General features: G+C 40.7%; 1 protein-coding gene across 6 annotated transcripts in view; it reads right to left on the bottom strand.

The window, feature by feature from the left end:
• znf462 (zinc finger protein 462) overlaps positions 1-9,995 on the bottom strand; it is a 130,940-nt gene extending 120,945 nt beyond the window's left edge. For 3 of the 6 annotated variants that reach the window (XM_063049114.1, XM_063049115.1, XM_063049113.1), the window contains exons 1-2: positions 9,411-9,754; positions 9,081-9,121 (exon numbers count right to left, since the gene is read on the bottom strand). The gene's annotated coding sequence lies outside the window, so the exon portion shown is untranslated. Of the gene's footprint in view, positions 1-9,080; positions 9,294-9,410; positions 9,755-9,893 lie in introns of those variants that run through there. The other 3 variants (XM_063049119.1, XM_063049120.1, XM_063049116.1) reach the window with 2 other exon arrangements.
• Positions 9,996-13,100: the final 3,105 nt, after the last annotated feature.

Raw genomic sequence — 13,100 nt, 5'->3', positions numbered from 1 at the left:
CTCAGAGAGTGATGGGTGTGTGGAATAAATATGTTGCCAAGAATGGTGGTAGAAGCAGGTACATTAGAGACATTGAAGAGACTTTTAGACAGGTATATGGATGAGAAAAATGGAGGGTTATGTGGGTTAGATTGATCTTAAGAGTAGGTTAAAAGGTTGGCACAACATTGTGGGCCAAAGGGCCTTTACTGTGTGGTAATGTTCTATGCTTTTTGAGGTTCCTTACTCACGAGAAAACAAATTCACCTTTGAACCAAACATCTCAGTGATCCATTGCAAGTTTTCTTTTTAAAATCTCTCTCCAAGGAAATGTTTAATCCCCCAGATATGGTGCTTCAGTTTGATATTTATGTGCAAACAGGTACAGAGCCCAGACTATCAAAGGCCAGGAATAAATAAAATAGGACTAGGGAAGTGGAAGCAGATCTAAGTTGTACTATAGCCAAGGCTTGGCTTGCCATTGCAGACCCAACTCTAGCACAGAAGTCACAATGCACGCTCAAAAGGCCCAGTGCACTTCCCTCAATGAGATATTTTGCACCCCTATGCAATTAGTATTTTTCCATCAGTAAGTGCTAATTGCATTAATATTATCAGATTTTGTGCCTCTAATCAGATTATTCAACACCACTGACAATGTATATGAAGGTCCTGCTGCTAAATAACACAAATAACAAATCATTCCATGGGCAAGACCCTAGACTCACAATAAACAGTCTTGAGCTCAAATTTCACCAAACCAGGCAAGAAATATAAATTTAGTTTGATTAGTTAATCCAAATCAGTTAACTCTGCCACATTCTCATTGGTCTCACTGAAGTCCTTTCAGGACACAAGTAAACCTGCTATTATGGATTATATGTACCTCCAGTCCCCACAGCTTTGAACCAATCTTGGAACTGCCCAGTCAGTAACACCAATATAAAAGAGACAGACTCCACAATTCCAAAGTTAGAACTCTAACAGCTTACGACTATGATTAAAACAAGCTACTGTAAATACAAGGAATATCACTTCCATTGGGGTAGATTGGTTCTGGTTTGACAGGACCATCTAGTTCTTATTCCTGGAGCACAGAATACACCCAGAGATCTACAAGCTGCAACTCAATACCTAGTCTGCATGCACTGCATTTCAAACAGGTTGGTGAAGTTCAACACATTGCCAAGCTGCATGCAAATTAGCAACCAGCATCTGAACTTTGAACAATTCCACCAGCACACATGCTAGATAAAATATGGAAGATAAGAACTTTAATTATACTTCCCAACTATTTGCTAATTCTATTCTCTTCCCCACAGCTTTAGATTTTTTCCCCCTCAAATTAACAACTGAAGTGGATCTCCTGCAAACTATCAATTTGAGGTACTTCAGTTTACCAATTTCTGACCCGAGGAATTCTGCCTAGGAACTGTAGTAGGATTACACAAGATTTCTACTTTATTGACTGGACTTTATCCATGTTTAACAAGTTGGGGAAATACACTAAGAGTTATTAGAAAGATGGTAGCAACATTTTAACAGATTTCACACTGAAATAAAATTTGCCAAGGTTGTTAACAGCACTATTTTTTCTCAGAAGCTTGCAATAGGTTTTATGAATCTTTAAATCAATGAAAGCAAAAGGTAATAGTTCATAGAGAGCTGTGGGGAGGGGGAACTGAATGAAATGGTCCTTTCAGCAGCTGAATTTTTTTTTCAGAAAATACAAGTTCAATAGTTTTGCCAGGTGTTTAAAAAAATAAAGATGTTCCTTGAAGGATCTGAACTTAACATTATGCAGTGAAATGCCCTACATTTTTCTTTTATGGCCCTGGTCTGAAACTTCTTTTACAACCAGAACTATAATCTAGTGAGATGAAATGGCTGTCTGCTCTCTGCCAAGCCAAGTTCTTCAATGTAGACACTACATCCTTCTATGTGGACCCACCCCCCCAGCTGCTGCTGCTACCCAACAGTTTTATCTCCTGCGTCACAACTCTGGCAGCAGGCTTGCTGGCTCTGCAGATCAGAGGCCCCAGTTTGCAACTCTCCATATGCAGGTCTTGTTTTTTTTAAAAAAGCACTGAACAGGACCACACTTCATGTGCTCAATCCCCCTGAGCTTTCACAAAATCTCAGTCCACTTACCCACCTTGAAAAGTCAAAATGTAAAGCTATTTTCTTCTCCTATGCAACCTTGGATAAAATGTAGGACAGAGCAGATTATCCAAACACTGTATCTCATTTCTTAGACAATAATCACTGGGCGCTTTCTCAGCTAGTGACATCAATCACCGAGCCATTATTTCCTTTAAAGGGGCATTGTGTGGACTTGCAGGATCAGTTTAATCCAAACAATTGCATTAGAGCAGATTGCTTCACACTTTCCTATCTTCTGCCACACATCAAAAGGCAAATGGAGATCTGAAATACAATCAGTTTCATATGCAAGATTCCTAACCTTCACACAGAAATTCAGCATTTGATAGCTCATCTCAATCACCATTTTCTGTATGAAAAAAGATTCCTATTGGCAACTGTCCAAAAGCCTGGAATCCAGCTTGACAAGATTTTGGTGGCTCCTCAATTCTCTGCTCCAACATTTCAGATCTGAGATTTCATTTCTACTCTGAAGACACCAGGCTGCTGTATGTCCTGGAGCATAAATATTAACACCACATTTGCAACATCTCTCACATTCCTGAAAGAAATCCTGAATTCAAGGATCACCACATACTTTGATATTCGAGATATATACTGTGGATAAATGTTATTTCTCAAATCAAGATAACTTAACCATGGATGAGTTGTCCATACATTTCAAACCTTGATTTCAAATATTCACCAGGTTCCATTTACCAAAATCTTTCTTGAACATCTTGAAAATTAAAAATGCAACGGACATCACATTTACTTGGGATTCGCCCCTACACTGTGAAACACCACAAACTTTAAACACCACCATTATTTAATGTTCTGTTGCAAGACTCTGAGCAAGTGTTCTTCTGATGAACATCTGTCAGATTAATGCAAATCTATAATTTGGAAAAGCAGCCAAAGACAGTCTCTAACCATGACTCTTTCTACTTTTTAAAACCTCTTTCCTTTTAACTCTTTCCCCATCACTGCCCTTTTGTGCTGATGTTTGATATCAAAGAAAGCTGTGGGAAATGATTAAGCACCAACTCTCATCTGCAAGCTGAGATATAAAACCTTAAATAAAACCAGGCATTAGCTCAAACAAAGTACCATCTGGTCACCTGGAGTTTCTCCTAGTATGATTCTCTCAGTGTACTGGGTGGGTTAGGGGGTAGCGGAAGGGATGATAAAAATGAATGCGGAACTAACATTTCCCTGGCAAAAACTATCTACTAGTTCCACACTTCCAATGTACCGTGTACTTCTAGCGTTCAACTGAGAAGGAAAATTTCTCAGAACATACAAATTTCTGCAAAAAATGTAAAAACAAACTCAAACTTCCGCAGTGTGACTGACAAGTACTTCTCAAAACATCATGTATTCATGGCTGTGAAAGACAGTACGTGAAGTTTATACTCTACTGACAAGACACAATGAATCTGTCCATGCTTTAGCTTCACAAATACTTTTGATAAAGAACATGAACTAAAAGCTATCAATGTGTTCCTCACTCGTTCAACCACTAACCATCAATTTTTAACCAGTTTGAGTGACTTGCTGCTTATTAAGATCTGCAATGAAAATAGTCTTCATCTTTCAACTTGAAAACTCTAAAAGTAATTCAAGATCGCAAAGACTATAAAAGGATCTTATTTCCATTAACAAGGAGGAATCTCTAGCTAGATTTTTCGCTAGCTTGCACACAAGCTATGGGCTAATCATATTTATTTACATCAATTTAATCTGTCATTCTTAAGGATTGCATTTAGTTTATCATGAGAGACTTGTAATGACTGAAACTGTTCCAGCAAGCAGGATAAGACCACTGTCTACACACGCTCGAGATTCAGGAAGCACAATTAGGTAACAGTCATTACAGAGCTCAACAGGCTACATTCTTGGAGAAGCTCAACCACCATCTTGTGCTAACTTCAAGGGAAAGAGCTCAGAGAAGTAATTTATTGAACTGAGAGCAAGACACTGTTAAGTAGTCTAAGCTATGGACACTATCAATCATTTGGCTCAAATGCCAGCAAGGGACCCAAATTTTCATGCCTATTTTGCCAGATTCTCGCACATAACTTGCCTCCGCTGCAGTCACTCATAATAGATGAAGGATGTTTTTACATACTCCTTGCCAACTCTTTACCATACCTTCCTCCCATGTTGAAAAGGATGCAGCAGGTCAGCTGAAAACTCAGCTCTTTCCAAACTGAAATCCTAACCACTCAAGATCAGCTTGAGAAATTGTGACAACAGTTTGAAGGTTTTGAGCAGATTATTATCCTCCAGACTCAGAAAGATACATCTTTTGTCATAATGCAATCAGGACCTCCAGATGGCATGGAACAGGAATTGTGAATTAGACTTAAGACAATGCAAAGGCATTAAAGAGTATAAATAATGTAGTGTCCATTAGCATCAAACAGTAATGCATTTCTTTTATGGGATGTGGACATTACTTTCACCATCAACAAATAACACTCTTCTTGAATTGGCCAAGAGAAGATGCAGGAGATTCACCTTTATTTATAGGTTTCACTGTTCACATGGCCAATGACTTTTCTTTACAATATTTCAGGGCATTTTTTTCTTCAAACTTACATATCCCCACCATAAGATCAGAAGCAGGGATGGTTGTGGACAAATGCCCACATTTCACTTGTATTAGTATCTTCTTATGAAGCAATCTATAACTGCACCCATTAAGCCCCTGACAACATTCCAACAAAGTCTGACAAATGGCAAGCAACTCCCATCATTCACTAGTGTTAGTCAAAGACCATCCCTAGCAACCAACTACATCCAATGGTATTATCATTGCTGAGTCTTCCAACATCCTTCTTACTGCAGGCGAGAGATGAAGTTCAAAGTAAAAGAATATATATGTCACCATATACTACCTTGAGATTTGTTTGCTTCTGGGCATAATCAGTAAACCCAAGAAACATAATAGAATCAATAAAAGAACACACCCAACAGGATGGACAAAAAACCAATGTGCAAAAGACAACAAACTGTGCAAATCCAAAAGAAATAATAATGAGCAATAAATATTGAGAACATGAGATGAAGAGTCCTTGAAAGTGAGCTTGTAGGCTGTAGGAACAGTTCAGTGATGGAGTGAATGAAGTTATCCCCTCTAGTTCAGGAGCCTGATGGTTGAGGAGTAAAATCTATTCCTGAACCTGGTGGTGTGGGTCCTGAAGCTCCTGTACCTTTTTTCTGATGGTAGCAATGAGAAAAGAGCACGGCAAGAGTGGGGAGAAATGGAGAAACAGTTAGCAATGGGATTTGCCATATAAATGAAATTAATACAATAGAAAATGAGATGCTAAGTATTCTATAATGAATGTCTCAGCCACGACTCCAAAAACAATACACTTCAGAGTGTCGTGGAACACTCTACTTGATGAGTGGTTTCAACAATCCATGAGGCTCAGTGGCAACCAGGATGAAACATTCCTCACCCATTCCCTACCCTCTGCATCATGTATACCACCCACAAGATGCACTGAGTTACTCATTGTGCTACTATGGCAGCACCATCCAAACACAGAAAAGGGCAAAAGATTCAGGCGAACATCATCACCCGCAAGTCTCTCTCCAAATCACTCTATTTCAAACTGCAAATATATCCCAGTTTCCTCATCAGCTACGGGTCTAAACCTTGCAGGTTCCCACCAGGAACATCTTCAACAGGAGAGAAGCTATTCAGGCAGGTGGCTCACCCTCTCAAAGGCAATCACAATGGGAATGAAAAGATCTTACCAGTAATATCCATAAATGAAAAATTAACATGGATAGTTTCAAAAAACTTTATAAAAACAACTTTGAAAAACAATTTTAACCAACATAAAAGCATTTGCAAACTAGCAGTGCAGTGGCCATGATCAGTCACACAAGATGTGGAAAATCCTAATAATTCTCAAGAGGAAATGACTACTATAGTTTAGAAGCTAGCCAGCAATAACACCATGCTGCGGAGAGATCTCTGCTTTGTTCACAAGATTTTGTTCCAGATAAAAAGACAGTCTTTGAGAGAACAGTTGCAAAAATGAAGCCCATAACTCAAAACATCTCACTAATAATACTTGCAAAGTTAGACCAACATTTCACAAGCTAGATTCTTGGATGAGCTCTGTGCTCTACCAACCTTCTCTCAAAATAAATTCCACCCTGTGACCTGACTTGGTTTTATTTCCAGTCACAAGTTGCCTTGCAGTGAGACTAAAGTTCTACAGACGTTGCAAAAGTGCATCAGAAATCCTTGGTAAGCACTCTACGAGTTACCAAAATTCCTAGTGTGCTTTTACATTATGAGGACATAGAACAGAGACAAACAGGCTCTGTAACATTCTGGAAGTTTCCATACTCTCCCACCAAATCAAACAGAAGCAGCTTTGAAAAGTACAGATTTCTAAAGCCCAAATCCCCATTCCTTCTAGGATCTCTTCTTAAAAACCATCAGCATTTTCCAAAACAATCACTTTTTTTTCCACTGGAACATATATACAAAATTCTGACACATTTCCCCCAACAAAAATAAAATTTTATTATTTAAAATCTTAGAATTTCTAAGCTTTATTAAGTGTAGTAAATTTACACCAACACATTTAAATTTTAAAAAACCTATGAATGTGTATTTCTTTCCATCGAAGTCAACATCAATGTCCAGTTCATCATAGATTTTAATTGTTGAAAGGCACATGGGCAAGATGTTAGTTACCTCCCTCAAAACACAAACGTATTGCTTCTGGCCATAAATGGACCATCAAGTCACAAAAAAAGCGCCAGCAATAGCTACTATTTCATTCCTAGACTATCATTGCTTGTTATTCTATTTCCAGACACTGAGACAATCTTACATGATCAGAACATTGATGCAATAGCAGATACTTCCTTTAAAAATTATTTTATCAAAGCATTGAATATAATTTGAAAGATCCCCACAAAAGCTTAAGTTCTTTTCAGATAAACAAAGCCATTTTGCTTTTAGAAAATAGCACTAATTCAGAAAGCTTTCACACTTCTAATGAAACACTGGTGGCTCTCCATTCTGATGTTCTCTAAATCCTGATCAACAATCTTAAAAATGGAGAAAATAAATCTCTTAATTATCTACCATTAAAAAGAAACAGGTAAAAGTATGCACCATTGATTCTTGGATTCATAATATGGCATCTTAATTTCAAACAGGAAAATTCAATGAACAACTAATGGCAAATTTCCTTCAGGAAATTTATCACAGGAGCTTTTCAATTGAAGTGGATAAGCAGGACATCTCAGATTTACAACTCTTCTGGTTCTGACACCAGAGTTTCCAGATACATACACCATCGCTCTAGATGCAAGATGGAAGCAAACTGATTCATGGTCAGAACACATCTCCCAAATCCTCCATCTGCTCCGCCCTGTAGCCCTCATCCTCAAGATCACTGCAAATGGCCAGCTCTACATGAAAGCTGGAAAAGCACAACATGGCAGCCTCTGTACTGACAATAATCTTGATTAACCATTCTTCTAGAGTACATCTTTCTTACTGTTACAAGAATTTACACATGAAGTCCTTTTTCGCATCAACGCATTTTGAATTTTTTTGGACTGATTATACATGATCTGTTTGTCACATCAGAATAATCCAAAGTCTTAAATTTAATAGTCATCTAATACTCATGATTCAGCACTTTAATTTTTGAAGCACATATGCTGCTACCAGAAAAACAATAGTCAGGAGAAAGCACATATTGATAAAAATCTCAATCAACACTAATAGTTTTTAAAAAGTTCATTTTTATTCTAACTACCCCATAGAAGCAGAGGCACAATCCCCTCAAATTTCTGAAAACCTTGACTTGATTGCAGCTGAAGAAGAGAAAGACATCTCAAAAATAATTAAACCCAATAAACAAGGTTCTTAGAATGCACTATGACTAATCCTGGAGATCTTTTCAATACCAAAGGCTTCTCTGTCCTTGAGGCTTCATAAGAATCATGAAAAGACTACCACATTCTGACCTGTCCCTTTTAGTCCATCTTTTCATATCATAGTCAGGAATCTGCCTTGAGAGCAGAACTAAATTCACATTCCCCAACAATGTTAGATCCTTTTGAAATCAACCAACATCACACTTTTTTAAAAAAAGCCACAAAACAGTAACAAGATCCTAATATCACAATAAAATCAAATTGGGAAGTTTTCTTAAATAATTAATGTAAAAAAAATCTCTCCCTTACCAAGGTATCTCAATTTCCTGCAGAATTCAGGTTTCTTCTCCACCATTTTCTGTGTGCTTCTGAAGGACAATGACATGGGCCTACCTGAATACAAGAGCTCACAAGAGGGATCTCTAGCGCTTACAGTAGCAGCAACATCTAAAGACTCTCTGAGCAATCGCCCTTCTCCTTCACACACAACTCAGTCCCTGGAGCAGGCTTTGAAAAACATGGCTTCACATCAGGGTAGAGGAGGAGTCATTTCTCCATGGACTCTCCTGTGGAGGGAAGAGGGTTCTCCTGCACACAACAGCAACAAACAAAAAAAGAATCTTCTGCAAACCAGAGACACAGACCTTGAAATGAGGGGTGGGGGTAGGAAGCCACGAGGATCTGGGGCAGATTCAGGAAAGAAACTAAAGAGAAAAGGAGGGGGGAGAGAAGGAGAGGTGGCCCATGAGGAAGTGCAATGGTTTCCAGCCCAGCCGCTGTCTTTTGTGTCTAGTCTTGGACCAGATACACAGCAACCAAGAGAAGCTTTTCCTTTTATTTTGGTGCAAAGAGGAGCAACCAATGCTCAAAAAGGAGAAAGAAAGAAACAAAAGACCAGCTGAAGCTCCTCGGTTGCAATGGCTCCTCCGCCAGCTTACAGAGAAAGAGAGAGAGCGAGCGAGGGAGAAGCACTTTCCTATCTCAACTCAGAGAAACATTCAATAAAACAAAGCCACAAAGACACTACTCACCTCCTGCACGGCCACGGTGTCTCGAGAGAGCCTCCCTCTTCCTGGAAATCCACAAGATTCATGCAAGAGGAGCAAATAAAGACAAATATTAAAGAGCTGTGGCTGTGGCTCCGCGCTGGCTCCTAGTTCTCCAGCCTCTCTCCATACACAAGGCAGTCCCAGCACCAATGCAAGACAGAGGCACTCGCACACAACGCTCTCTCTCGCTCGCTCGCGCTCTCTCTCTCTCTCTCTCGCACACACACACATGCACACACACATTCACATCTCCACACGGGCTCTACTCATTAATCTTGAACACCAACATTATTCCCGACGGCATTCACTTACACACAAGGAAGATGTCCTTCTCTCTTCCAACCCCTACCCCACCCCCAAGGGCGAGCCCAGAGCCTTTTCTCTCTCTCTTGCTGCCTCTGTTGAAAGTTCCTCCACCACCACCTTCTTCTTCTTCGTCCAGCACCCCCCACCGTCCCTTTCAGGGCTCGCAGAGGGCGTGTGGGGGGGTTTAGAAAGTCTACAAGATCTGCATATTATACTGAGAAAAAAAGATGACCAGGACTGTGCAGATGGAAGGAGGAGAAAAGGGAGAAGGCAAAGAGAGAAAGAAAAGTTGATGACAAAGGGGGTGTTAAAGAGTTGAGAACAAACCAGCCACAAGGGGGGAGAAAGGCTAAGCCTCCTCAAGGCACCGTGCCAAGCTAACAGGTGCCAGGGACAATCATTGCAACCCAATTTGGGGGGGGGGAACATGATTCACATCACTAATCAGGAGAGGAAAACAAAGTTTGCATCTGCTCTGTGGATAATTACCTCTTGTCAAGCCCAGGCATTGAAGAATATTTGGGGGAAAATAAACCTCTCTTGCAAACCCTCCCTCGTTTTAACATGCACATAAATACAAAACCAGCAAAATAATATCTCATATATCTAAGAGGTTCTTCGCTTGACTAGGTGTGACTTTCTGTTTTAAAATAAAACTTCTCTTCCCTTCCCTGCTGGTGAAGTGAACTAGTCTGTGACGTAAGCCCCTGCCCAAAGAGATAAATTGAGGAGCCTTTGTCCAACTCTTGGTGTTTTTCTAGCAGTTAAGTGTCCTGGACATCTGGCTTCTTCTGAACAACCCCTCTTCTCCTGTACACTAATCACCCTCTCTCTCCAAATCTCAAGCCTTCGTCTCCCTTTCTGAGCTGTTTTAACTGTAGGGAATGTGAAGAGAAGTAATCACCAACAGTAAACAAGACGAAGAGTTGTGCGTAGCAGCAAACGGGCTTGACGTTTTTTTTTGTTGGTATCTGATTATCTGCTGCAGGCAGAGAGTTTGCAAAGCAGCAGACCTTCAGGCAGCCTGTGCTCTGAATACCGGGGTAGGGCTTGTGGGGGAGGGGTTGGCGGCAGAGGTGGCAGGAAAGCTTTTGATGCATCACAGATCAGATGAGTCTGTGATTGCTGGGGCAAGGCGCAGGAGAAAAAGGGAGAGAGGTCGTCAAAGCGCCAGAATCCATCCGCTCGCTATTGTGTTTCTCCTGCGACCTTCTGATGTATTTCACTTCTTCTCACCCAGCCACCCCCTCCCCCCCCCGCCCTTAACTTGCCTTAGGAATTGTGATCGCTTTACCAGTTTGCGTCGGTGTTAGAGCTGAGGGAATCTATGTCTGGCATCGAATAATCTGCAAATGGTTTTCCCGCAGAAATAGAAAATAGCAAGCGGAATTACAGTTTCCCGCCACACACATACACACGTCGACGTCAAAACACACAAACACACACACATATACATACAAATGTATACGCATATCTACATATGCCTCCACAATATACACACAGACACCTATAGAAACGTAATTCCCTTGGGACTGAGGAGGAATTGCTTTCATTCCAGTCTTGTGCGTTCTTAGATGATTGATGTGGCCAAAGAGAGAGCTGCAGACTCTACCACAGGTGGGGTAAGAGGTGCTTGATGGGGAGGATGGGTGGGTATTTTGGCAGAGGTGAGCTCCTTACACTGGGCTCTGTGCCTTTCCAACAATTAGATGGTTCATTTTCTACTTTGAGTAAAATGGACCAAAGATGCCTGAAACACCATAGGGATGTTCCACGTTTGTGACAAGGCTTTGTGAACATCCTTGAATTGTTTCTGTTGCAGTGAAGGAAGTCTGAACAGACTCAGGATTCTGTTGACAAGCATACTGAAACCAATGCTTGCCCGTCATTAGCTAACTGAGTTAATTGGGAATCACTGTGAGTGATGTTGGTTTATTGACCCTTCTTGTTCTTCGCCTATCACCCCTACTGGGGTATAAGCTGCACACAGTAGCTCGGCAGAGTCCTCTTTCAGATCTACCTCCAGGTGTAGCCCATCTTTGAAGATCATTCCTCTATCAGGGATTCTGTTGCTATTTCTGTAGCTCTGGGTTTTTATGGGATGGGGTTGCTAGCCTTCTCCTTTCTCAGCTGGGCCTGGGACCATCCATGCTGGAGTTGATTAAGTTACCCACTCAGTGGATTTGGTTGAGATAATGTTGGTGCTTTCTCACCATCGCTTTGGGATCTCTGTGATAGAAACGCCACCCTTGCCCCATAGAACACGTGCTGAGTTTCTGGACTTCAGCACTTGATTTTGCTCTGGGTGGCCAAAGTCTACTGAAGATGATGTTGAGTTTCATCATCGACGCTCCCTTTGTTAAGCAAGTGGCACACAAGATCTGTGAAGTCATGATGTACAATTTTAAGGGTCTCATCACAGTTCTTTGTTATTAGAGACTGGTATTGTAAAGCAGGGCTGGTCATGTAATGTATCTTTGTTTTGTTAAATATCAGAACCATGTTCTCTTATGTTTCAAATATAAAATCCATCTTCTCAAATGCTTCAAAGAACATGTCAAGGATGTCTCAGAGCTCAGCCTATGAACATGCATGACAGGCCTACAACACAATGAGTAAAGTTATGGTGATCTTGGTTCTGAAGTGAAGGTGAAGATTGGGCAGTTTTCTCTGTCCTGTAGTTGCTCCACTCCAACTGGAAGCATGTTGAAGGTGACATTCAGCATTGTGGCAAGAAAGATTGATGAGTCTGTTGTGGGCCTGTTGGATAAGGTCACAGCTTGCTTGGCATTACGAAGCAGGTGCAAAGTGGAGAATGGTTTCTCCTCAAGCAGCCAAATTTGAGAAGGATGCTCCATGGTCCCTTTCAATTGATGGAATCAGAGGTTTATGTGAGCTCGTTAAAGGCTAGGTGCAGTACTTATTTACCGGACTTTTTGTTTCTCCTGGTGCTTACATGCAGTTATCATAGCAAACATACCTGTAGATAGACTGAGCAACACACACAAAATGCTAGAGGAACTCAGCAGGCCAGGCAGCATCTATGGGAAAAAAAGTACAGTCAACATTTCGGCCTTAAATGTCAACTGCACTTTTTTCCATAGATGATGCCTGGCCTGCTGAGTTCTTCCAACATTTTGTGTGTGTTGCTCGGACTTCCAGCCTCTGCAGATTTTCTCTTGTTGGTGTAAATAGGCTGAATCCGCACTATGATTCAGCTAGAAGCTCTTTGGCCATGGGATGGTGTCTTTCCTTGCAGTAGATAACAGGGAGGCCCCTCTATGGTTGTCACAGTTATATTTCTTGAATAAAGTCACAATTATACCACCTCAGAGCTCACAGATGTATCCTCCTATTCCCCAGAAGTGGGAAAGTGGGCTGGTAATTGATTGAAATTGACCTCCATTAAGTTTTAGAACTTCAGCAGGGTTGCTATCTGCTCTTGAGGCCTTGCTGTATTTCAGTTGGCATATGTTAATCAAGGCTGGCAGAAGAACTGGACTGAATTGTTTGGTGTGGACAGAGTTAAGGGCACTCATGGCTAATTGCATTGGTATCCACAAACATAATTAAGTATGCACACATATCAACATGCGCATTCAAAATAAATACACTCACATACTGTAGATACATAGATACCTACATATTCACTTTGGCACACACATATTTACACCCATTTATACAAATGAATATACA

Source organism: Mobula hypostoma, chromosome 5 (assembly GCF_963921235.1).
Source record: "Mobula hypostoma chromosome 5, sMobHyp1.1, whole genome shotgun sequence".
NCBI lineage: Eukaryota > Metazoa > Chordata > Chondrichthyes > Myliobatiformes > Myliobatidae > Mobula > Mobula hypostoma.
This window is presented reverse-complemented; position numbering and strand designations above follow the sequence as displayed.